The sequence below is a fragment of the Budorcas taxicolor genome, chromosome Y (genome assembly GCF_023091745.1).
Source record: "Budorcas taxicolor isolate Tak-1 chromosome Y, Takin1.1, whole genome shotgun sequence".
Lineage (NCBI taxonomy): Eukaryota > Metazoa > Chordata > Mammalia > Artiodactyla > Bovidae > Budorcas > Budorcas taxicolor.
In genome coordinates this window covers 3,295,377-3,321,961 of record NC_068936.1, presented here as the reverse complement: position 1 = coordinate 3,321,961, position 26,585 = coordinate 3,295,377, and the positions used below count along the sequence as shown (strand labels likewise).

Genomic DNA, 26,585 nt, shown 5'->3' with positions numbered 1-26,585 from the left:
GACAACTAAGCAGTCAAGAACACGTAGGTAACAACTCAGTAGTGAAATCAGGCACCAAGGGTAAACACACCTTAATATATTTATATAAGGTATAGTTTAGAAAATAATTTTTAGAGTAATGCTTACCAGTCTATTAGTATTAATGTCTTACTACAGAACCATTCTAATAGTATATGTCTATATTACTACATTCTTACTTGAAAGTTTTCCTATGGCTCTATTAGTATTAGTGATTTCCTTTTTTCATTTCAACAGGTAAAATGGGCCCTTTGTTTTAATTTAATATCTCTTTTGGAAAGTAAATGTCATTGCTTAATTTTACTGATATTGCAGTAACTAATGTCACAAAACTTAAAACATGTAAGCAATTACAGTCAACTAATAATCAGATGATAATTAGTTCAAATAAAGAATTATGACATTAACCAATGAGAGTACACATTGGAAAAGCATTCCTGGAAATAAAGCATTATGATAGCTGCCATAAAAGGCATAAGAACATGCTCCAATGATTTAAAAAATGATTAATACACATGATTGTTATTTGTCACTTTCTGTATACTTATCAGAATAAATCAGCCATTTATTGTGATACAAAGATGTACACTGCAGTGCAGACACAGTGTCCCCTGCCCTGGGAATGCCTGGGTAGGAACTGGCGGCCAGGAGTGGAGCAGCTCAAAGGGGCCGGAGGCCAGTGGTGGGTAAGGGTTGCAGCTGGAGCCAGAGCCAAGATAGAGAAGCTACTGAGTCCTTCATGATGAAATATTGGGAAACGCCTCTTTCTCTACTTTGTGTAGTTGATAGTTTGGATAGTGAAGCGATGGCTGAATGTCAAAACCTTTCGGCAGGACCTTGCAAGGGGAATCAGACTCTGTCTGGGGAATCTGTACTGTCTCAAAGTTGGATGCTTGAATTCAACAAAAGAGGGAGGAGCAGCATCAAAAAGGGGCAGGCAGTAACCTGGCTCCGAGAGAAGACCAGAGCACAGAGAGGAAGCAGGAAAGTGAGCCACATGTTGTTGGGAGAACTTTTCACTGCTGCACTTGTGATGATGGAGTTTTCTGATTCAGTCTCCTCTTGTTTTATGAACTTTTTAATCCTGTGTTTCAGTCAGTAGTGGCCCATATTATTGGTAATCCATCTCTACATGGAAATTTTTGGTCATGGCTGAAGTTCTTCTTCAGGGCAATTATCTGATCGCTCTCTGTGCTCCCCCTCTTCATTCTTAGCAATCTTGTCAACATAATTTGGTTCCAGGATTTAGCTGACCTGGCATTTGAGGTGTCAAGGAGGGAACCTCACCCATTCTCTAACAGCAGAATTACTGCTGATGTGCTCTTTAGCCTTTCACCGTAATCGCTCTTCCTCCTCCAGGATATGTTTGTCAGCCTTTTTACCATTCATTTTGGCCAGTTGCTTAGTCTCCTGCATACATCTCTTCTCTGTTCACTTCTGTACCCATTATATTGCTTTGAAAATTGTTGGTTCAGTAAAGGAATTGGAATGCACCAGCGATATCAGCATAGAAAGAAACTGGCCTTACTACTTTGGATTTGGTTTACCCCTGGGTTTCCAATGTAAGATGGCAATGCGCTCTCCTGCATTGTGGCTGCCTCTTCTCTATCCTTTTTCCTTTATTCATTATCAGTGCCAGTGAAACAAAGACACCTGGCAAAGCACATCTTTTCAATTGAATGTCTTCTTCTTGGTGGTTTTCTTAAACAGCAGAGTTTTCCATTAGATGCTCTACCTGTGGGCTCTCCTGAGTAGCTTTATTTCTGCAAAGAAGTTCCCTCACCACACCCATCTAACGCCAGACTGAAACTGCTGCCAGCCACTAAGTTATCTGCCATCTGGAGGGGGTGGATGGCAACAGAAAGACTTCATGGGAACTCTTTTCCTCGTTCACCACTTCCCCCTCGACCCGCTGCCCCCAAAGAAAGTGGAGCATACCCTTTGAGGGCTCTGCCCATGTTTCCCTTATCTCTGAAGAATCTGAGGAATCCAGATTTTTATGTTAGGTGCATGTAAGGCAGAATCTTCCTGACACCACCATGGACTTTAAACACTTGAGAGTCTGAAAGGACCACTGATTTTTCTCAACCCTTTTCTAGTATTTGCCAGCCCCAGACCAGCACTGATCTGAATCCTCTTTCTCCCTGTGTCATTCCCCACTCCCACTTCCCCTTCCTCTTCCTACATTTCACCACTCTTGGATGAATAGATATTTGTGATGCTAGCTGTTTTATTTTGTTATTGCTGTTTTCCTGTGAATCACATACACAAGCATACATATTGCCAACAAATTTTGAAAACTCAGCATTGGCCACAGGATTGAAAAAGGTCAGTTTTCATTCCAATCCAAAGAAAGACCCACTAGTAAAGTAATGCTCAAAATTCTCCAAGCCAGGCTTCAATAGTACATGAACCATGAATTTACAGATGTTCAAGCTGGATTTAGAAAAGGCAGTAGAACCAACCACAGGTCTAATTGCCAAAATCTGTTGGATCATAGAAAAAGCAAGCGAGTTCCAGAAAAACACCTATTTTTGCTTTATTGACTATGCCAAAGCCTTGAACAGTGTGGATGACAACAAACTCTGGAAAATTCTAAAAGAGATGGGAATGCCAGACCACCTGACCTGCCTCTGGAGAAATCTGTATGCAGGTCAGGAAGCAGCACTTAGAACTGGACATGGAACAACAGACTGGTTCCAAACAGAGAAAGGAGCACATCAAGGCTGTATATTGTCCCCATGCTTATTTAAATTATATGCAGAATACATCATGAGAAACTCTGGACTGGATGAAGCACAAGCTGGAATCAAGGAGATTAGCAGGGAGAAATACCAACCACCACAGGTAAAGAGATGACACCATCCTTATGGAAGAAAGTGAAAATGAACTAAAGAGCTTCTTGATGAAAGTGAAAGAGGAGAGTGAAAAAGTTGGCTTAAAACTCAATAATTAGAAAACTAAGATCATGGCATCTGGTCCCATCATTTCATGGCAAATAGATGAGGAAACAGTGGAAACAGCAACAGACTTTATTTTGGGGAGCTCCAAAACAAATGCAGATGGTGACTGCAACCATGAAGTTAAAAGGCACTTGCATCTTGGAAGAAAAGTTATGGCCAACCTAGACAGAATATTAAAAACCAGAGACATTAAAGGTCTGTCTAGTCAAGTTATGTTTTTGTTTTTGTTTTTTCAGTGCTCATGTATGGATGTGAGGCTTGGACTACAAAGAAAGCTGAGCCCTGAAGATTTTGATGCTTTTGAACTGTGGTGTTGGAGAATACTCTTGAGAGTCCCTTGGACTGCAAGGAGATCCAACCAGTCCATCCTGAAGGAAATCAGTCCTGAATATTCATTGGAAGGACTGATGTTGAAGCTGAAACTCCAATACTTTGGCCACCTGATGCGAGGAGCTGACTCACTGAAAAAGACCCTAATGCTGGGAATGATTGAAGGCAGGAGAAGAAGGGGATGACAGAGAATGAGATGGTTGGATGGTATCACCGTTTCAGTGGACATGAGACTAAGTAAACTCCAGGAGTTGGTGATGGACAGAAAAGCCTGGCGTGCTGGAGACCATGGGGTCGCAGACTCAGACATGACTGAGCAACTAAACAGCAAAAAATCTGGGATCAGACCCAGGTCTCCCACATTGCAGGCAGATTCATTACAAGCTGAGCCACAAGCAAAGCCCAAGAATACTGGAGTGGGTAGCATATCCCTTCTGCAGTGGATCTTTCCCACCCAGGAATCGAACTGGAGTGTCCTGTATTGCAGGCTGATTCTTACCAACTGAGCTGTGAGGGAAGCACCACCCCCCCCCTTTTTTTAATAAGTCAAAAGCATGAAACTTTTTCCAAAATTATATTTTTTGGATATTTTGCATAAAGTAAATCACCAATGTATATTCATTAACAATATGCATAAAAAGGAATTGGGAACACATGATAAAGCACAAACAATTATACTGTACATTAATAATAGAAATAAATGAAAAAAATAATTGTAAGAAATCTTTAGTACACTATTATAATAGTAATTTGGAAAATGAAATGGCAAGTCATTTAAAAGAAGGTGCTTACCAATAATTATTCAAGATGAAGTAGAAACTACAAACATACTTGATAATGAATTCTAGGGATTGTCTGAAAATTTTGCTGCAAAGCCGCTATCTCGATGGTAAATCTAAATATATAAATAAATGCTATTTTCATATTATTTATGCTTTCATAAAACTCAGACAACGAAAGTTGTCTGACAATGCTGTTTACAGATATAGCCTTTGACGAATGCTAATGAATTAGAAACAGGCAATAATCCCTAAAAGTAATAAACGCTACACACCAACCAGCCAAAAAAAAAAAAAAAAAAGAAGATACTAATAAATACTTATGTTTCACTAGCAACTTTATCGAGAAGGCAATGGCATCCCACTCCAGTACTCTTGCCTGGAAACTCCCATGGACGGAGAAGCCTGGTGGGCTGCAGTCCATGGGGTCGCTGGGAGTCCGACACGACTGAGCGACTTCCCTTTCACTTTTCACTTTCATGCATTGGAGAAGGAAATGGCAACCCACTCCAATGTTCTTGCCTGGAGAATCCCAGCGATGGCAGAGCCCAATGGGCTGCCATCTATGGGGTCGCACAGAGTCGGACACGACTGAAGCGACTTAGCAGCAGCAACAGCAGCAGCAACTTTATATAGTGTTTCATCTACTTATGAATTTAATTGTTTCATTTCATTATTGCCACAATTTCACAGTTACATTAAGTGACTTATTCTCATCCTTATTATAAAGAATAAAAATAGTTTTTCTTGTCCATTACTTAACTACTGACTTTGACCAGACTTTAGTCAAGTTTTTCTCCTCACAGTGCCCTAAATTTTGACCTGTGCTCAACTTTTGGCAAGCAGTACCATACTAAGGTCAGAACATCCTCCCTAGCAGCTTATACTGAGAATAAGCTGGCAGAAAGAGATATTTTCTATTAGAAAGACCATATTTTACTCCCTGCTCACCCGTTTGCTTGTGCCCTTCTAAGCTTCTTACTAGTTTCTCCTATTGCTCATTCCATATCTTTAAAAAAACCTTACTTTAAGAGTTCCTTTTGACTTTAAAATATTTAGAGTTCCTTTTGATTTTAAAATATTTGCAGATTCTGAGATGGAAATGTTCTTCTATTGAATTCTTTTTTCCCCCCACAATTACCTATGTTTAAATTTTAGTACTATTTTTCATCATGTGATATTTTTGTACCAATTTTGATATCTGTTAAATACTGCATTTAAGAAGTTTTGTGTTGATTACTGATTTTTTTTTTTTTTGATCCAACAATAACATTTTGCACAGGAGGGAATACCACCCCCTAAAGCAAGCCTGCTGTTGCCGCTGCTAAGTCACTTCAGTCGTGTCTGACTCTGTGCAACATCATAGACAGCAGCCCACCAGGCTCCTCCGTCCCTGGGATTCTGCAGGCAAGAACACTAGAATGGGCTGCCATTTCCTTCTCCTCAATTCTCTTTTTAAATAAACTCCTTACTGATGTCTGTTTGTTTTCCAGTTTTCAAGTGCTATGACACAAATGAGTTTTGACATCCTTTATCCTCCTAATAATAGTGAGAAAAAATAGGGGTTCTAACCCAGGATACCTATCTCTCAATTCAAAGGATATAAACATTATTCTTGAGTACAACTACTTCACCCTATTTGGGCAGACAGGACTATGAGATAGATAGTTCTTTATAGGTTGTTCCTGTTTCCTGGAACTTGGGCCTGAGCAGATGACATCAGGAGAGATGGTCAGCTTCTACCCAAGATATCAGAACAAGACCCTCAATCTGAGAAATTCCCTGTCTTTTTATCCTTGCCATTTTAATTGTCTTTCTTTGCTGATTTTTCATCTCTAGCCACTCCACCACCACTTTTGCTGTTCTTAAAACTTTTCCCATTACAACAGTAGCTGTCAATTGCAAGCTTTACGTTATATTAGCTGTTTTAAAACTAATTTTTATCAAAGTATATTTGATAACAATGTTATGTTAACTTCAGGTGTACAGCAATATGAATCATTTACACATATACATCTATCTGCTCTTCTTCAGATCATTTTCCCATAGCCATGACAGGATATTGAACAGAGCTCCTTGTGATATACACTAGTAAGTCATTATGAGTTATATACATATAGTAGTGTTTATATGTCAGCCCAGTCTCTTAATTTATCCCTTTTCCTTTCTTTCCCTCTTGATATGTTACCTCTTTATCTACCTCTGCACATGAACCATTTCTTCTGTAAGAATTCCTCTGTCCCTCCAATGTACTTGACTCCTTCATTTGATTTTTCTATCCACTTTCCTTCGGAAAACCACAGTTTCTCGAAATTCCTATGCTGAATAAAGGGCATCATTTGTCTTGAAAGTTAGTATGGTGTAGATTTAGATTTCCTCTGTGGATTTCAAAAGGAACGTGTATGAACCTCAATAATTTTTAGAATGAGTAATGTATACTTCCACTGTAACATAATCAAAAGGTGTTTCAGGGATCTTGCTGTTTTTGATTATACTACTTTGCCACAAAGCACATGTTCCTTGTCTTGTGTGAATATAGTATACTGAGATGGTCCTAAATATTTATTGTAAACTTTACTTGGAACTTTTTATTGTCTTGCAATTAAAAACCTGGGAACTTTCATCCTCCAAAATGGATAGCATACTACTTCCATCAAAACAGGTCATATGAACTCTAAAATATGAATCCTTTGGAGAACCATTTTAATGAACCCTAGGTAACTCCTAATGAGAAATATTTATGACAACCATGTGTACATTTCACTTTAAGCTCACTTGTTGGTTTTATATTACTTTTTGACCTTAAGTAATTGTCCTTTTAATTACATTCCTAAGAAGACTTTTCATCAACAATTATTAGTCCAGAATATGCTCTACTGATGATACACCTAATATTTTGAGGATGACAGTATGAAGATAATTCACATTTTCCTAAAGTGAGTCTGGGAATCTCAGGTTAAATCTGGGTTAGCTGAAGTGGGCTAATGACTTCTTAATTAGGGCTTTCCTAATAGCTCAGCTAGTAAAGAATACACTTGCAATTCAGGAAACCCTGGCTCAATTCCTGGGTTGGCAAGATCCCTTGGAGAAGGGATAGAATGGCTTCCCTTGTAGCACATATTGTAAAGAATCCACATGCAATGTGGGAGACCTGGGTTTGATTCCTGTGTTGGGAAGATCTCCTGGAAGAGAGCATGGCAACACACTCCAGTATTGCTGCCTGGAAAATCTCCATGGACAGGGGAGTCTGGTGGGCTACAGTCCATAGGGTTGTGAAGAGTCAAACACAACTGAGCAACTAAGCACATAGGGCTGAATTGAAGTGAGTTTCAACTAAAGTCAGTTCAGAGTTAAAGGGCTCCACCCACGGCTTCGCAGGTAAAGACTTTGCTTAAAATAAAGGATACATGGGGTACAGGTTTGATCCTTGGGCTGGGAAGATCCCCTTGGGGCAGGAAGTGGAAACCCACCCCAGTATTCTTTCCTGGGAAATTCCAAGGACAGAGAAACCTGATGGGCTACTGTTCATGGTGTCACAAAGAGTCGAACATATCTGAGAAACTAAGCACAAAGCACAGGGTTCCTAAATTGGGATGATATCTTCGGAAGTTAAATAGGATTCTAGAGCCAGTAGAGTGTCTAGTGTACCATGAGTTAAGTTTGAGGTTACTAGAACAGTGTTTGATTCCCCTGAAGTGGATTTATGCTCCTCTGAAGTGGTTCTGGAAAATTGTAAATTGCTTCTGGAATCTTCTCACCTGAGTCTGGCCCACTGAGGATCTGAGATCCCTGATGTGTGACTCAATATGTCTGGAAATAAGCTGGTTCCCTAACACAACTTTCTTGTGCTTAACAGTAGCCCTGTGGATCCTGGGTGTGGGCCTAGAATCCCCTGAAGCAGAACTTGGGTCTCCTATGAGGCTCGGTCTTCTAAGTGTGGTCACAGATCTTCTGAGCTGAGTCTGGATACCATAATGTTTTGGAGTTTAAGGAGGTGGTCTTGAATGCTATGAGGTGAACAGAGATTCCTAGGTGTGATTTGAGGCACCATGGAAAGGAATAGGCCTCCAATTGTCTGGTCTTATGATGTTTGATTGTGTCTGAATACCCATACATGGATCTTGCATTTGGAAACTTAGTCTTGCTGATATACGAGTTCCTGAGTTAGACGGAAATGTCTGGAGATCTAGGTCTCCTGATAGGTATGACCTAATGAAATAGGCCTGAGTCCCTATGTCCTGAATTTTAGTCCACTGTATTGGGTTTGAGGCCTCCTGGTGTATTGTGTAGTGGGCTTGAGCTTTATTTTCATCTCTTGATTAGATATGTCATCCCTAGAGTGTTGTCAGGAAGTGCTGAATCTGTGTGCCCTGACATTGGTTTGGGAACTTAATCAGGGTGCTTTGAATTTTGTACTGGGCCTCCCTGGGTATCGTTTGTGGATACCTGCAGTGTTAGAAACCTAAGATGGGCCTGATGTTTCTCTTCTGATCAGAGTCTGGGTGTGCTGCAGTCTTTTAAGATGGTCTGGGATACCATGAAATGAATCCCGTTATCTTGAGTTGAGAGCTGGTCTGCTGAGATGGCTTGGTAGCTTTGGAGTTCTGGATGTGGAACTGAGCATCCTGAGGTGGATATCTCATTTTTAGCCTTTGATCTTGGACTCTGGGCCCTAAAGTATGTCCAAGAACCTCTGAATATAGTATGTGTCTTCTGCTGTGGTTCTGGGATTCAGTGAGTTAGTTAAGAAATCCCTTTAAAATATTCCAGGGTTCCCTATCCTTAGTCATTGTTTAATATATGTCTCTTGACCCAGTTTGAAGCTACATCCTCTAGTATGAACGAGTGGTCCACCAGTGTGCATTTGAGGCACTCTGAGGTGGGTCTGGTACCTCTTGATGTGCCTTATTGTCTTCAGTAATGCTGGTGCTCCTCTTAGAAGGCTCTAATATCTTCTGAGGTGGGCCTCTCATCTTCTAATTACACCAAACTGGAACTCAGGTCCAGAATGTCACATTCATAAACCTAATGGGGAGCTAGGATTCCATGGAGTATTGTCTGGGGAGTCCTGGATTCATGTTAGACTCTTTATGAGGCCTTTTAGCACTAGATTTGGCTATGGTATAAACTTGAGAGATAGGTCTGTGGCTTCCTAAATTGAATCTGGGTTTTCCTGAGCTGAGCCGATTTTCCGTAGGTAAGTTACCGCTTTTCCAAAATGGCTCTGACATCTCTTAAAGTGATTTTATGATCTCCAGAGCTTAGTAGTCCCCAAGATGGCAGTCTAGGGTCCTAGTATACTTGTAGGGCATTGAGGGTGCCTGGTACTCATAGAAATTGAGGCTTTCTGGACTGGGGCTAGATACCATGGTATAATTTTGGGGTTCCATGATTTGAGACTGGGGCTCCCAAATTGTTCCTTGGGCCCACTGTTACATTATGAAAGATATCCGAGCTGAAATCTGGTTCCCAAGGTGACTCTGGGGTCCACAGAGATAATTCTGTGGTCTGAGATGACCCTGGATTTCCTTGGAAAGTCTGGGGTCTCTTGAGCTGAATGTGTATCATGGATCTTCTTCTTCCTGTTTAGTCACTACGCTGGCTCTGACTACTCTTCGTGAGCCCGTGGACTGTAGCCTGCCATGCTCCTCTGTCCATGGGATTTCCTAGGCAAGAATAGTGGGGAGGGTTGTCATTTCCTCTTCCAGGGGATCACTCTAACTCACGGTTCAAACCCCTATCTCCCGTGTCTTCTTCATTGGCAGGTGGATTCTTCCCCTACCAAGTAAAGAATCCAAGGTGAATATTAGATCTTCACAAATTTTACATGCTTATTTCAGAGAAGATTATGGGTACCCTGAACTAAGTTAGACATCTTTTGAGATTGGATGTGATCCAGGCGGCCTGGATATCTCAAACAGAATTGGGGTTCCTAGGTGGCTTTGGATTGCCAGATTTTATTTTAAGTCACCCTAATATGAATGTAGGAGCCCTTGAAATTAATAAAAACTGCTTTAGGTGTGTCTAGGATTCCTCAGGCTTAGGTGGGCTTAGGGTTTCCACAGAAAGGAGGTAGATTCAGTTGAATCTTAGTCCCATAAAGTTGACTAATTTTCCCAGAAGAGTGTATGGACTCCTTAGGACAATGTGACATTCGCTAAGATGTGTTTTGGATAGATCTGGGATTTTTAAACTGAATATTGTTTTCCACAGCTGAATATCAATTCTCTTGTGGTTCGTTAGAGTCACCTATGCAGGCTGTTGATCATCAGAGGTGTTTATGGAAGTTCTGAGCATGTTGTACGTGCTCCTTGAGCTAGATGTGAATCCTGAAAAGTTTGTCATTGGGTTAGTAGGTAGATCTGATGTCTTCTGAGCAAGTTCACTTAAGTTGTGAGAGACTGACTTATCTTTTGGACTAGGGGATCATTAGGTATTGTATGTGAATCTGGGGTATTGTCTAGGAATGCCTAAGTGTAGCTCTCTTTAGTAAGTTTTAAACATTCTGAGAGCTCAGCAACCAAGGATAGGTATCGGTCCATTGTCTTGGATCTGGAACTCTTAAGTTTGAGATGTTATCTTGGGGATGCCTGATCTGTGTCTCTCCCTGAGATGACTGTCAGTCTCCTGAACTCAGTCTCTGTATCACAAGATGGATATGGGGTTCCTAGACTTGGATATAGTGGCCTGAATTTTGGTCTGAATCGCACTGGGTTGTTGTATTAAAAAGTCCTGAGTTGTATACCTGAGAAAATCTTAGGTCTCTTGAGATGAGTGTATTTGCTTCAAGGTCAGTCTAAGGTCTCTGGATGTGACTAGATCTTATGTTAATAGTATTGCATGAGTTCTTCTGAACTCAGTTTGTCTCACTTGAATTGGACTTGGGTCTACTAAGTGGGACTAGAATACCCTTGGATGTGTCTGGGGTTTCATAATATATAATTTTTATTTTATGGTGAGCTTGTCCCAAGTAAGATTAGTGTGAACCAGAACCCTTCAAAATGGATCTGGGGCACGGAGGTGAATTCGGGGTACAGTGAAATAGATTATCTGTAAATGTCTAAGCCTACTTGGGACTACGTACGGTAGGTCAACGGTGGTAAAACTGGGTTCTTCAGAGTATGGGTCCTTGTGGAGGAACTCGTATTTTCTCCACCAGGAATGTTTGGAGTGTTTTCAGGGTATTTCTAAGCAGCATCTGATACTAGGAGTTCAGTTTGAAGTCTGCTAAACTGAGCCAGATTACTTGGCAAGGTCTAATTTGTGCCTGGGAATGTTTGATCCCTGCTGAAAATATTGGTTTATGAAGTGGCTTATCAGAATCCTTTGATTGTTTCTAGAATTGAGTGAATTTGGTCTAATTCCTATGTTGTCAATCTGGGGTTTACTGGGAATGATTAAGTCACTGAGGAAGGTCTAGTCTCTTTGAGTTGAATTTGATTCCTTGAACTGAGTGTGGATATTTTGCCTTAGTATTAGGAGCCCAAAGAGTGTTTAGGGGTCAACCTAGATATTTTCTGGGGATTCCTAAGCATTTCTGTGATTCATATGAGTAAAGAATCTCCAGAAGTTTGTCTGATTTCTGTAGGAAAAGACTCAGTCTTTTATCTAGAAGTTGACTAAAAGTCAACAGAAGTTGACTGTGCTGTATGCTTAGTTGCTCAGCTGGGTCCAACTCTTTGCAATCCCAAGGACTGTAGCCTGCAAGGCTCCTCTGTTCGTGGGATTCTCCAGGCAAGAATACGGGAGTGAGCTGGCAAGAATACTCACTGATGCTGACTACATATTCCAAAATATAAGGAGCTCTTTGCTCCTGGGATAATAAGAGATCTCATACATTGTTTTCTTGGGATGAATGTGTTAAATCTTAGTCCGCTACTGTGAGTCTTGATTTTTAATGGAGGATTTGTCTTCCTTTGATGAGTCTGGTTTCCCTGACCAATCTCTGTTCATGCATTGACTCTCTGTTCTTGTACTGAATCTGATACCCTGAGAGGGATATGGGTCCCTGAGTGATATTTTGCATTCAAAATATGTTATCTGGTAATAATGGAGTAATCTGAGTCAACATTTCTGAATTACCTGATGTTGGCCAGTAGCCCTCTCAAGTGTTTCATCAGAGACCTGAGCTGACTGTTTAAGTCCTGATCAGGTCTAGAGTCCCTGAATGTTACTAGATCCTTTGACATATGTGTGGAGGTCATTAAGACACCTTTGCAGTCCTTTGAAGTAGATTTCTACTCTTGAATTACTATGTGAACATGATTTATGTTAGTATTTAAACCCCAAATTGTGCTCTTTTCTGTGTGTTTTTATTTAGGTATGTCTGAAAGTAAAATGAAAGTGTGAGTTGTTCAGTGACGTCTGACTCTTTTTGACCCCGTGTTCTGGGGCCTACCAGGCTCCCCTGCCCATGGGATTTTCCAAGCAATAAATCTTCTGTATAACAGGATTTCCCACTGGAGTGGGTTGCCATTTCCTCCTCCAGGGAATCTTGCCAACTTAGGGACTGAACCTTCAGGTCTCCTGCATTACAGTTGGATTCTTGACCATCTGCTACCAGGGATCAGAGTTAGGTGGGTGTTCAGTTCACTTCAGTCGCTCAGTCATGTCCGACTCTTTGCGACCCCATGAGTCGCAGCACACCAGACCTCCCTGTCCATCACCAACTCCCGGATTTCACTCAGGCTCACGTCCGTTGAGTCAGTGATGCCATCCAGCCATCTCATCCTCTGTCGTCCCCTTCTCCTCCTGCCCCCAATACCTCCTAGCACCACAGTCTTTTCCAATGAGTCAACACTTCGCATGAGGCGGCCAAAGTACTAGAGTTTCAGCTTTAGCATCACTCCTTCCAAAGAAATGCCAGGGCTGACCTTCTTCAGAATGGACTGGTTGGATCTCCCTGCAGTCCAAGGGACACTCTCAAGAGTTTTCTCCGACACCACAGTTCAAAAGCTCAATTCTTTGGCACTCAGATTTCTTCACAGTCCAATGCTCACATCCATACATGACCACTGGAAAAACCAGAGCCTTGACTAGATGGACCTTTGTTGGCAAAGTAATGTCTCTGCTTTTCAATATGCTATCTATGTTGGCCATAACTTTTCTTCCAAGGAGTAAGCATCTTTTAATTTCACGGCTGCAGTCACCATCTGCAGTGATTTTGGAGCCCCCCAAAATAAAATCTGACGCTGTTTCCACTGTTTCTCTATCTACAGGTGGGTGTATATCTGTAGAATTAAGTCTAGTTTTCTTATATAGATCTCTGTTCCTTTGATTACTTCAAATTTGTCTTTCTTATATCTTTCTATCACATGGCTCTGGAATGAGAATTCTTGATCCCTTCTAAGGAAGGGCTCATGCTAAAGCTGAAACTCCAATACTTGGACCACCTGATGCAAAGAACTGACTCACTGGAAAAGACCCTGATGCTGAGAAAGATTGAAGGCAGGAGGAGAAGGGGATGACAGGAGATGAGTTGGTTGGATGGCATCACTGACTCAATGGAGATGAGCTTGGGTAAACTCCAGGAGTTGGTGATGGACAGGGAGGCCTGGCACACTGCAGTCCATGCAGTCACAAAGAGTCAGACACGACTGAGTGACTTGAATTGAACTGAACTATGCATAAATGTTTATAATGGCTATATAATCTGTTAAACTTCTCCCTTGATCATTATGTAGTGTCCTTCCATTTCTCTTTTAATGGTTTATATTTTCAACTCTATTTTGTTTAATGTGAGCATTTCTACTCCTGCTTTCTTTGGATTTCCATTTTCATGGAATAACTTTTTCATATGGAAAAGCCCCTCACTTTCAGACTGAATGTATCCCTTTGTCTGAGGTGGCTTTATTGGAGAGTATGTATGTTTGTTTGTTTGTTTGTATGTTGTTGTTTTTAATCCATTCAGCCAGTCATGTCTTTTGGTAGGAGCATTTAATCCATTTACATTTAATGTAATTATAGGCATATGTGAACCTATTGCCATTTTCTTTATAGTTGTGGGTTTATTTTTTGTAAATCTTTTATTTACCTTGTGTTTCCTGATAGAGAAGATCCTTTAGCATTGTTGAAGTGCTTGTTTGCTGGTAGTGAATTCATTCAGCTCTTGCTTGTCTGAGAAGCTTTTGATTTCTCCTTCTAATCTGAATGAAATCTTTGTTGGGTAGGGTAACCTTGGTAATAGGTTTTTCCTTTTCATCATTTTAAGTATGTCCTGTCATTCCCTTCTTGCCTGCAGAGTTTATGTTGAAAGATCAGCTGATATCCTTATGGGGATCCACTTCTTTGTTATTTGTAACTTTTCTCTTGCTGATTTTAATATTTGCTTTTTTGTGTTTAAGTTTTGCTAGCTTGATTAATACATATCTTAGAATGTTTCTCCTTTGGTTTATCCTGCATGGGACTCTCTGGGCTTCCTGGACTTGGATGACTATTTCCTTTCCCAAGTTAGGGAAGTTTTTGACTACAGTAGCTGTCTCAACTATTGTCTTATAGATTTTCTTTTTCTCATCTTCTTCTGGTACCCCTACAATTTGGATGTTGGTGTGCTTAATATTGTCCCAGGTTTGAGATTTTCCTCATTAGTTTTTATTCATTTTTTAAAAAGAGAGATAAGGTTTATTCAGGGAAGAAACACACTCCTTAGACAGAGTATGAGAGATCTCAAAAGGCAAGAGAGGCACCAGGATTTGGGGTTGTAAGTTTTTATAGGGGTGGGAAATTTATTCTGCTTTGCTTTGGTTATTTCCATCACACTATTCCAACTTATTTATCCATCCTTGTACCTCAGTTATTCTGCTATTGATTCCTTCCAAAGTATTTTTAATTTTACTTTTTATGACTATTATATCTGGTTAATTTTAATTCTGCTAGATGACCTACACCTATGTATGGAAATAGCAAAAACAGTGCTAAGAGGGAAGTTTACAGCAATTCAACCTTACTACAAGAAACAAGTGAAATATCAAATGAACAATCCAAACTACACCTGAAGCAACTACAGAAAGAACAAGAAAACTCAAAGTCAGTAGAAGAAAAGGAATCATAGAAGAGAGAGCAGAGGTAAATGAGCAAGAAATGAAGAATGTGGTAGAAAACATCAGTAAAAGTAAAAGTTGGTTCTTTGAGGAGATGAACAAAATTGATAATCACTTAGCCAAACTTCGCAAGATAAAGGGGTAGAGATTTCAGACTAATAAAATTCAAATTGGAAAAGTAGAAATCACAACAGTGTATAAATACAGATAATCATAAAAAGCTATTACAAGTAATCATATAATGATACAATAGACAACAAAGAAGAAATAGACAGATTCAAAGAAAAGTACGTGACTGAAGAAACATTTTAGAAAGGGAAAAGAGATTCATGACAAGTGATGATTTCAGCTGTAAGTAAAAATCTCCCAAAGCACAAAAGCTCAGGTTGCGAGAGCTTCATTAGCAAATTCTATCAAATTTTCAGAGAAAAACTAACACCTATTTTTCTAAGACTTTTCCAGTCATGGAGGGAAGAACATTTTCATATCTATTCTACAAGGCCACCATCACCCTGATATCAAAACCAGACAAAGATCACAAAATAGGAAATTATATCAATACAATTCATAAATATAGATGTAAAAATTCTCAACAATTCTAGCAAACAAACTCCTACAACACATTAAAAGGGTCATACGCAGTATGATACTGGCACAAAGACAGAAATATAGATGAATGGAACACAATGGCAAGTCCAGAGATAAATCCACGCACCCATGGACACCTTATTTTTGACAAAGAAGGCAAGAATATATAATGGAGAAAAGACAGTCTCTTTAACAAGTGGTGCTGGGAAAACTGGTCAACCACTTGTAAAAGAATGAAACTAGAACACTATAAGACCAGAAACTATAAAACTCCTAAGGAGAACATAGTCAAAACACTCTCCAACATAAATTACAGCAGAATCCTCTATGACCCACCTCCCAGAATATTGTAAATAAAAACAAAAATAAACAAATAGGGCCTAATTAAAATGAAAAGTTTCTGCACAACAAAGGAAACTATAAGCAAGGTAAAGACAGCCTTCAGAATGGGAGAAAATAATAGCAAATGAAGCAACTGACAGACTTATTAATCTCAAAAATTATACAAGTAACTCTTTCAGCTCGACTTCAGAAAAATAAGTGACCCAGCCAAAAAATGGGCCAAAGAACTAGACAGACATTTCTCCAAAGAAGACATACAGATGGCTAACAAACACATGAAAAGATGCTCAACATCACTCTTTATCAGAGAAATACAAATCAAAACCACAATGAGGTACCATTTCATGCCAGTCAGAATAGCTGCTATCCAAAAGTCTACAAGCAACAAATGCTGAAGAGGGTGGGCAGAAAAGGGAACCCTCTTACACTGCTGGTGGGAATGCAAACTAGTACAGCCACTATGGAGAACAGTGTGGAGATTCCTTAAAAATTGGACATAGAACTGCCTTATGACCCAGCAATCCCAATGCTGGGCATACACACCAAGAAAACCAGAATTGAAAGAGACATGTGTGTCCCAGTGTTCATTGCAGCACTGTTTATAATAGCCAGGACATGGAAGCAACCTAGATGTCCATCAGCAGACGAATGGATAAGAAAGCTGTGGTACATATACATTCAGCCATTAAAAAGAATACATTTGAATCAGTCCTAATAAGGTGGATGAAACTGGACCCTATTATACAGAGTGAAGTAAGCCAGAAAGAAAAAACACCAATACAGTATGCTAACACACATATATATGGAATTTAGAAAGATGATAACGATAACCCTATACGTGAGACAGCAAAAGAGACACAGATGTATAGAACAGCCTTTTGGACTCTGTGGGAGAGGGAGAGGGTGGGATGCTTTGGGAGAATGGCATTGAAACATGTATAATATCATATGTGAAATGAATCCCCAGTCCAGGTTCAATGCATGATACAGGATGCTCAGGGCTGGTGCACTCACTGGGATGACCCAGAGGGATAGTATGGGGAGGGAGGTGGGAGTGGGGTTCAGGATGGGGAACCCCTGTACTCCCGTGGTGGATTCACGTATGGCAAAACCAATACAATATTGTAATTAGCCTCCAATTACAATAGATAAATTTATATTAAAAATAAATAACTGTCATCACCCACACAAAAGGTAAAAATATAAATAAATAAATAAAAGGATCATATATTATGATCAAGTGGGGTTTATTCCAGGGATACAAGGATTTTTCAACATATGCATATCAAATAATGTGATATAATATACCGTATTAACAAATTGAAATGTAAAAGTCATATGATCTGCTCAGTAGATACAGAGAAAACTTTCAGTGAAATTCAACATCCAGTTTTGATAATAATTCTCAAAGAGGGAACCAAATTCAACATTTGTTGTTGTTCTGTTACTAAGTCTTATTCAATTCTTTGCAGCTCCAGGGAGTGCAGCACACCAGGATTCCCTGTCCTTCACTATCTCACAGAAACTTGCACAAACTCCTGTCCATTGAGTCAGAGATACCATCCAGCCATCTCATCCTCTGTCACCCACTTCTCTTCCTGCCCTTGATCTTTCCCAGCATCAGGGTCTTTCCAAAGGTATCATTTCTTTATTTAAGGTAGCCAAAGTATTGGAGCTTCAGTTTTAGCATCAGTCCTTCCAATGAATATTTACGGTTTATTTCCTTTAGGATTGACTGGTTTGATATCCTTGATGTCCACAGGACTCTCAAGAGTCTTCTTTAGCTTCACAGTGCAGAATTATCAATTCTTTAGTGCTCAGCAGTTTTATGGCCCAGTTCTTACATCACTGCATGACTTGAAAAAACTATCTCTGACTATATGAACCTAAAGCGATGTCTCTACTTTTTATACACTGTCTAGGTTTCTCATAACTTTTCTTCCAAGGAGAAAACATCTTTTAATTTCATGGCTTCAGTCACCATACACAGTGGTTTTGAAGCACAAGAAAATAAAATCTGTCACTGTTGCCACTGTTTTCTCCACCTACTTGCCATGAACTGATAGGACTTACATGGTCTTGAATGTTGAATTTAAGCCAGCGTTTTCTCTCTCTTCTTTCATCCTCATCAAGAGGTTCTTTAGTTCCTCTCAACTTTCTGGCATTAGAAACCTATAATCTGTGCATCTTAGGTTCTTTATATTTTCCCCAATAATCTTGATTCCAGCTTGTGCTTCATCTTGCCCCGTATTTCACATGATGTTTTCTGCATATAAGTTAAATAAGCAAGGTGACAATATACAGCCTTGATGTATCATTTTCCGATTTTGAAACAGTCTGCGGTTCCCTGTCTGGTTCTAACTGCTGCTTCTTGACCTCCACCCACATTTCTCAGGAGACAGGTAAAGTGGTCTGGTATTCCCATCTCTTTAAGAACGTTCTACATTTTGTTGTGATACAGTCAAAGGCTTTGACATAGTTAATGAAGCAGAAGTAGATTTTTTTCTGAAATTTCTTTGCTTTCTAAATGATCCAGTGAATGCTGGCAATTCAATCTCTGATTCCTCTGCTTTTTCTAAACCCAGTTTGTATGTCTGGAAGTTCTCAGTTCATATTCTGCTGAGGCCTAGCTTGAAGGATTCCAAGCATAAACTTACCAGTGTGTCAAATGAGCACAAGTGCACTGTAGTTCAAACATTCTTTGGCATTGCCTTTCTTTGGAATTAGACAATTGACATTTTCCAGTTCTGTGGCTACTTCTGAGTTTTCCCAATTTGATGGCATATTGAGTGCAACACTCTAACAGCATCATCTTTTAGGATTTGTAATAGCTCAGTTGGAATTCCATAAACTTGAGTATATATTGTTCTTTGTAATGCTTCCTAAGATACACCTGACTTAGCACTCCAGGATGTCTGGCTATAGATGAGTGACCACACCATCATGGTTATCCCCATCATTAGGATAGAACTCTTTTGTATAGTTCTTCCTTGTATTCTTGCCAGCTCTTCTAAATTTCTTCTGCTTCTGTTATGTCCTTATCATTTCAGCCCTTTATCATGCCCATCCTTGATGAATGTTCCCTTGATATTGCTAAGTTTCTTAAAGGGATCTCTAGCCTTTCCCATTCTATTGTTTTCCTCAATTTCTTTGCACTGTTCACTTAAGGAGATTTTCTCATTTCTCCGTGCTTTTCTCTGGAACTCTGCATTCAGTTGGCTGTATCGTTCCCTTTCTCCCCAAACGTTCATTTCTCTTCTCCCCTAAGCTATTTGTAAAGTATTCTGAGACAACCATTTTGCCTTCTTGTGTTTCTTTTTCTTAGGGATGGTTTTGGGTCACTGCTTCCTATACAACGTCGTGAAATTCTTTACATGGTCCCTCTGGCACTCTGTTTACCATTTCTAATTACTTGATTAATCACCTCCACTGTGTAGTCGAAAGGTATTTGAGCATCTTACCTGCATGGCCTAGCGGTTTTCCCTACTTTCTTCAATTTAAGCCTTAAATTTTCCAATAACATGGTCATGACCTGAACCACAATCAGTTCCAGATTTTCTTCTGTTAACTGTATAGAGCTTCTCCATCTTAGGCAGCAAATAATGTAGGCAATCTAATTTTGGTTTTGACCATGTGGTGATATAAATGTGTAGAGTCATCTCTTGTGTTCTTGTTTGTTGAGGGTGGTTCTATGACCAGTGTGTTCTCTTGGAAAAAAATTTGTTAGCTTTTGTCCTGCTTCATTTTGTACTCCAAGGCCAAAATTCCCTGCTTACTTCAAGTTTTTCTTGACTTTTACTTTTGCATCCCAATCCCCTATGATGAAAAGAATGTCTCTTTTTGGGGGAGGGGCAGGGTATTAGTCCTAGAATGTCTCATAGGTCTTTATAGGACCATTGGCATTAGTAGTTGGGGAATACACTTGGATTACTATGATACTGAATTTTTTATCTTGTAATTAAACTGAGATCATTTTATCACTTATGAAATTGCAGCCAAATACTGCATTTCAGACTGTTTTGTTAACTCTGAGGCCTACTTAAAGGCTGTTTATAACAAACCTACTGCTAACATGGTGAAAAATTGAAACACTTCATCTGAAATCAGGAACAAGACAAGGGAGTCAACTCTCACCACTCTTATTCCTCATAGTTGTGGAAGTTGTGGTTCTAGCCACAGCAATCAGAAAAGAGAAAGAAACAGAATCCTGATAGTAAAAGAAGTAAAACCCTCTGTTTGCAGATGACATTTTTTCCCTTTTCGCCGCAAACCTAAATGGTGCCACCAGAAAATTAGTAGCACTAATCAATGAATACACTAAAGCAGCAGAATACAAGCGTAATAACACACAAATCAATGCACTGATATACATTCAGAAATCTAAGATCATGGCATCCAGTCCCATCATTTCATGGCAAACAGATGGGGGAAACAGTGGAACTAGTGACTGATTTTATTTTTCTGGGCTCCAAAATCACTGCAGATGGTGATTGCAGCCATGAAATTAAAAGATGCTTACTCCTTGGAGGTAAAGTTATGACCAAGCTAGACAGCATATTAAAAAGCAGAGACATTACTTTGTCCACAAAGGTCCATCTAGTCAAGGCTCTGGTTTTTCCAGTGGTCATGTATGGATGTGAGAGTTGGACTGTGAAGAAGGCTGAGCGCCAAATAATTGATGCTTTAGAACTGTGGTGTTGGAGAAGACTCTTGAGAGTCCCTTGCACTGCAAGGAGATCCAACCAGTCCAACCTAAAGAAAATCAGTCCTCGGTGTTCATTGGAAGGACTGACGCTAAAGCTGAAACTCCAACACTTTGGCTACCTCATGTGAAGAGTTGACTGATTTGAAAACCCCTGATGCTGGGAATGATTGAAGGCAGGAGGAGAAGGGGACGACAGAGGATGAGAAGGTTGGATGGCACCACCAACTCAATGGATATTGGTTTGGGTGAACTCCGGGAGTCGGTGATGACCAGGGAGGCCAGGCATGCTGCAGTTCATGGGGTCGCAAAGAGTCAGATACGACTGAGCGACTGAACTGAACTGAACCTCCTGACTAGTGAGCCACAGAAGCCAATGAGTAAGTTCACTGGGGGTGTCTGGGAATGATTTTCCTCCATGATTAGAGAGGAGTACCTTGAGACCTCTTTCCTCCTTACTTTCCCTTTTCATTTGAATGCTGGCATGTTAGTATGTGGTGTATGGAGCTGTGGGAACTGTTTGAAATCATGAGGCAATGTAGCAGAAGTGAAAAGCCAAAGATGTATAGAAAAGTAGAGCAAAATGATGGAAAGTGATACTTGGTGAATTTTTGGACCAACTGAAACAATCTAAGGTACACCTACTTCTAATCTTGTTAGGTGAGCGACTGTTTAAGTCTTCATTACAGCTAAAAGATACTGAGCCTCCTCAAGACAGTCACTGGCCTTCAATTATTAACTGAGTGAACAGAGGGTGCTTGATGAATATATATGAATGCCTCCACTTGGGGGGCATTCCGTGGTATATCTGCTGCCCTGTGAGGTTCTGTGTCTACAGGGTAGAAACTATACAAGTGTCCTTTTGGTTCCAGGAGCACAAAAAACCCTTTCCTGCCTCTGGGGGCTCTATACTTTTGATAGCTGGGTCAGGGCAGGCCTCTCTGGAGGGGTGATATTTAAGTAAGCCCCAGAGAATGGGAAGGCAGGGGCCATGCAAATGTGGGGGGAGGTAGTCAAGGGTGAAGGCACAGAAAGTGCAAAGGCCCTGAGGAGTGTTTGAGCTTGGAAAGTCATGTTCACTGCTGCCTAGTATGCCTCTTGGCCCACAGTGTGCACTTAATATTTGTGGAATGAATGAAAAAAGGAAGGGAGGGAGAAAAAGAGGGAAGGTGAGTTTCTCAAAGCAGTCCTCGGAGGACACAGCTTTTTCTCTTTTGCCCAAACGAAGCAGAAAATTACCCATCATGGGCAACAGATGCTGTCTCTTTCATGCCTTTCAGCTCCCCCACTCTCCGCCCCTCAGCCTGGCTGAGCCTTTCATTCTCTGCAAGGATGGATGTTGGTGGCTGCCTGGCCAATCCAGTCCCTGTTTAAACAACGTAATTTATTTTTCTGGGAGGAAATGAGCAAAGGAGAAAAAACTGTCTCAGCAGCTTCCCTCCCAGGCCTGGTGGTTACAGTGCCCAGGTGGATTTATCAATGGTGGGGAGGTGGAGACAAATAACCTGCTAAAATGGAAATATTAACAACACTGTCAGCTGGAACAGCCAAAGCACCCTGTCCTGTCGTGGCATTTCACACTGCTCAGGTGTCCACAGCCTGGGCTAATGAGGCCCACCCATCAGGCCAGGGGAGATGCTGGAGCCCAGAATTTCTCATTAATGGGCTGAGGCTGCTGCTTCAGACACTGGTAGGAGTTTTCAGGGGAGCTTGCCATATGAGGGTGGTGTATCCTAGTTTTCTTTGGTGGACTCCACTCTCTGCTTATCAGCTCAGGGGTGTGGAACAGCAGTGTTTGAAATTCCTAAGTCCACCTCCTTCCTACCAGGTGTTTGCAGCAAAACACATAGCAGTTTGCATGTACCAGCTGTGTGACTTTAAGTAAATTAACCTCTCTGAGTCTCAAACATGTCCTCTATAAAATGAGAGGGGATAGTACCCACTTTGTGGGGGGAGGGGTTAGAGGATTAAATAAAATGATGACATCAGTAATCAAGAGTAGTGGGTAAGGCCTGGGATTAGGTAGGGTGGCAGTTACAGCCCCACCACCTGCCTGCTGGCTGTGATGGAGACTGCTGGCTGGCTCCCTGCATTTTTTCTTCCCTTCTCTCTCATAAAATGCTCCCATATTTGTTTCTTTCCTTGCTAGGCAGGAGTGGCTGAGAATAAAGTCTACATCTTCCAGCTCCCTTTGTGGCAAGGTGTGATTTTCTGACTCAACAATCTGGCCAAATGGATTTGAGCAGCAGTCATGCTGACCCGTGTCAGCTGTGCTCTTAAAGGGAAGAGGAGTCAGTCCCTCTTCCCTCCCCCTTAACTTTCCTGGTGCAGGGGCAGTGCAGAGGTTGAGGGGGTGAGAGGGCAGCTTAGACTGTGTGGTAAGAGCAGTACTTGGATTGGAAGAGCAACAAAGACAGAAGCGGCCTGGGTCCCTGGTGCTGTCCCAGCTCTATGGGCAGCGAATGAGACAGAGACAGCTCTCGATTGTTTAAGCTGCTGGTCGGCATCCCGGGCAACACAAACCCCATTGCACAAAACCTGGCCTCGCTGGGGACTACCTCATCCACTCCCATAGCCTGGATTCAGTGATACACTGCTCCTGTGGACTTTGCCGAAACAAGACATTGAGGTGAGTTTTCATTATGTGGGCACTCCCCACCCCCCCCTTATTTAAGGTATTTTATTAGGTTCTTGCAAATTTAGCTCAAATGAATACTTTTATACTTCTGAATTTTTAGTAATGATTTTCACCTTAAAATCCATTTCCTTGATATTAATACAGCTGCATCTGCTTTCATTGTTAGTATACACACAAATACTTTTTCTGTATTTTTCAACTGTTCTATGTATTATGAATCTTTCACATTCAGCCAGCTTAAAAAAAATCAAAGGTCAGAAAATCACTGACTTTGAAATTTTCCTTCATTCCCATATATTGTGATGAAACTTGGTTTTATTTTTATATCAGATTACTTTGTGTTTTCTATTTGTCATACTTCTCCTGTTTTCTTTTATAACTTCTCTGCCATATTAAAAAAAAATGTATTTATCTTTGGTTGTGTTGGTCTTCATTGCCATGAGGCTTTTCTCTACTTGAAGGTGGCAGGGGCTACTCTTTAGTTGTAGTGTTCAGGCTTCTCGTTGCAGTGACTTCCTTTTTTGTTAATATAAATTCATTTATTTTAATTGGAGGCAAATTACTTTACAATATTGTAGTGGTTTTGCCATACATTGGCATGAATCAGCCACGGGTATACATCTCTCCCAATCCTCATCCCCGCTCCTACCTCCTTCCCCATCCCATCCCTCTGGGTCATCCCAGTGCACCAGCCCAGAGCACCCAGTTTCAGGCATCGAACCTGGACTGGTGATCTGTTTGACACATGGTAATATACATGTTTCAATGCTAGTCTCCCAAACCATCCCACCCTCGCCTTCTCCCACAGAGTCCAAAATACTGTTCTATACGTCCATGTCTCTTTTGCTGTATCGCATGCAGGGTTATCGTGCAGTCGCTTCTATTGTTGTCCAGCACGGACTCAGGCCAAGTGGACACAGAGGTTAAGCCTCCGGTGTTCTAGAACACAGGCTCCGTAGTTGTGATGCATGGGCTCAGCTGCTCCATGGTATGTGGGATCCTCCTGGATCAGGGATCGAACCAGTGTCTCCGGCATCAGCAGGTGAATTCTTTACCACTGAGCCACCAGGGAAATCCCCTCTTCTTTGCTTTATTTTTAATTGGATTCTTTGTTTATTCAGACTTTCCCCTTTGTTCTGTGCAGATTCAGACTCCTGTGTTCTTTCTCTGCTGGCTTCCCTGGAAAGAGACCCTCCTCTAAGTTTCTGAAGATGGGTTTAGCTTTCTCCCTCACTCCCGCATCCCCCACAGTCACAGGGAGTATTAACCACGCCGGCTTTGGGTTACTGAGGGCAAACTCTGCACAGTTCTTCTGCTGCCCTTCTTGGTATCTGTTCTCTGAAGGTGTGACAGTTAAAAGGCAGCTCAGAGAGGGCTGACACTGGCTGAAGGCCACACAGCCAACAATGGCAGAGCAGGGATTTACGGCAAAATGTGCTCTCCTGGTCACCTGTTTCTGTGAGAGCCAGGTGGCTGTAGGGTGAGCTGAGGGAGGCACCCGAAACATAAAATTGAAAGAGGCACCTCCGGGACTTCCCTGCAGGCACAGTGGTTAAGACTCTGTGCCTCCACTGCAGGGGGCATGGGTTCAATCTCTGGTTGGAGAACTAAGATATCAATAAAAAAAGAACTCTTGTATTCAGCTTTCCTCATAACTCAGTAGATAAAGAATCCACCTGCAATGCAGGAGACGCCAGTTCCTGGGTTGGGAAGATTCCTGGGTTGGAAGATCCCCTGGAGAAGGGATAGGCTACCCACGTCAGGATTCTTGGGCTTCTCTGGTGGCTCAGCCGGTAAAGAATCTGCCTGCAATGCTGGAGACCTTGGTTTGAACCCTGGGTTGGGAAGATCCCCTGGAAAGGGAAATGCCACCCCCTCCAGTATTCTGGCCTGGAGAATTCCACGCACTGTATAATCTATGGGATCACAAAGAGTCGGACACAACTGAGAGACTCCACTTCACTTCACTTTAGTTTATAAAGAGGCATCTCTGTCAGCTCTACCTCCTCCTGGCTCACTAAGGGAGGGCGACCCTAGACTAGGCGACCCTAGTTCTTGAAGAATGAGTGACTGTGAAAAATTTAGGGGTGTGATTTTTGACTGTTGTCATGATATGGGGGGGCACTACACATGGGGGCAGATGCTTGCTTCATCGCATGCCTTAGGCTTGAATGATTTTCAAATGTTCTGCCAGATAGTTAAATAAGTACAAACCCATTCATAATAACCTGGGTTGTTCATAAAAACCTTTATCTGCACTTTGTCACCTATATTTAATAAAAGTTTTCCAGGGCTGCAATTATTGTATAGACTGGAGAAGTCTATACTTTTTCTTATTCAGAGCCTAACCATGGGCTGCTCTGCAGTTTGTGGCAATCACATGATGGCCACAGTATATCGATGGCTTTGCGAATGGCTGCGGCTGCACACTTGCGTCCTCCTGCATTTGCCAGGCTGAATCCTCAGTGATGGCACATTTGGGTGCAAGGCTGTGTGCTCGTACATTTACCTACTGGAACACATGCTATTGTGAGTATAAATACATGTGTTCTCAGTCGTGTCCAGCTTTTTGTGATCCTATAGACCCCAGGCTCCTCTGTCCACAGGATTCTCCAGGCAGGAATACCAGAGTGGGTTGCCATGGCCTCCTTCAAGGGAGCTTCCTGACCCAGGGATCAAACCTGTGTCTCTTATGTCTCCTGCGTTAGCAGGTGGATTCTTTAGCACTACCGCCACCTGAGGAACCCTTGAGCATAAATGACTTTCTCTTATTTCTTAAAAAAAATTATTTTAATGTGGATCATTTTTTTTTCTCCCTGTTATTTTCATTGTCTTACTCTTATTTTTGCAACATAGTTTTATTTTTTTATAAATGTATTCATTTTATTTGGGGGCTAATTACTTTACAAGATTGTTGTGGTTTTGCCATACATTGACATGAATCAGCCACGGGTGTACATGTGTTCCCCATCCTGAACACCCTTCCCACATCCCTCCCCATCCCATCCCTTTGTGTCATCCCAGTGCACCAGCCCTGAGCACCCTGTCTCATGCATCAAACCTGGACTGGCAATCTATTTCACATATGACAACATATATGTTTCAATGCTATTCTCTGAAATCATCCCACCCTCACCTTTTCCCACAGAGTCCTAAAGACACACACACGTGTGTGTGTGTGTTTAA

The 26,585-nt window shown here is 41.2% G+C and overlaps 1 pseudogene; it reads left to right on the top strand.

Moving 5' to 3' along the window:
* Positions 1–599: 599 nt before the first annotated feature.
* On the top strand, positions 600–1,773 carry LOC128070917 (etoposide-induced protein 2.4 homolog; annotated as a pseudogene).
* The last annotated feature ends 24,812 nt before the right edge of the window (positions 1,774–26,585 follow it).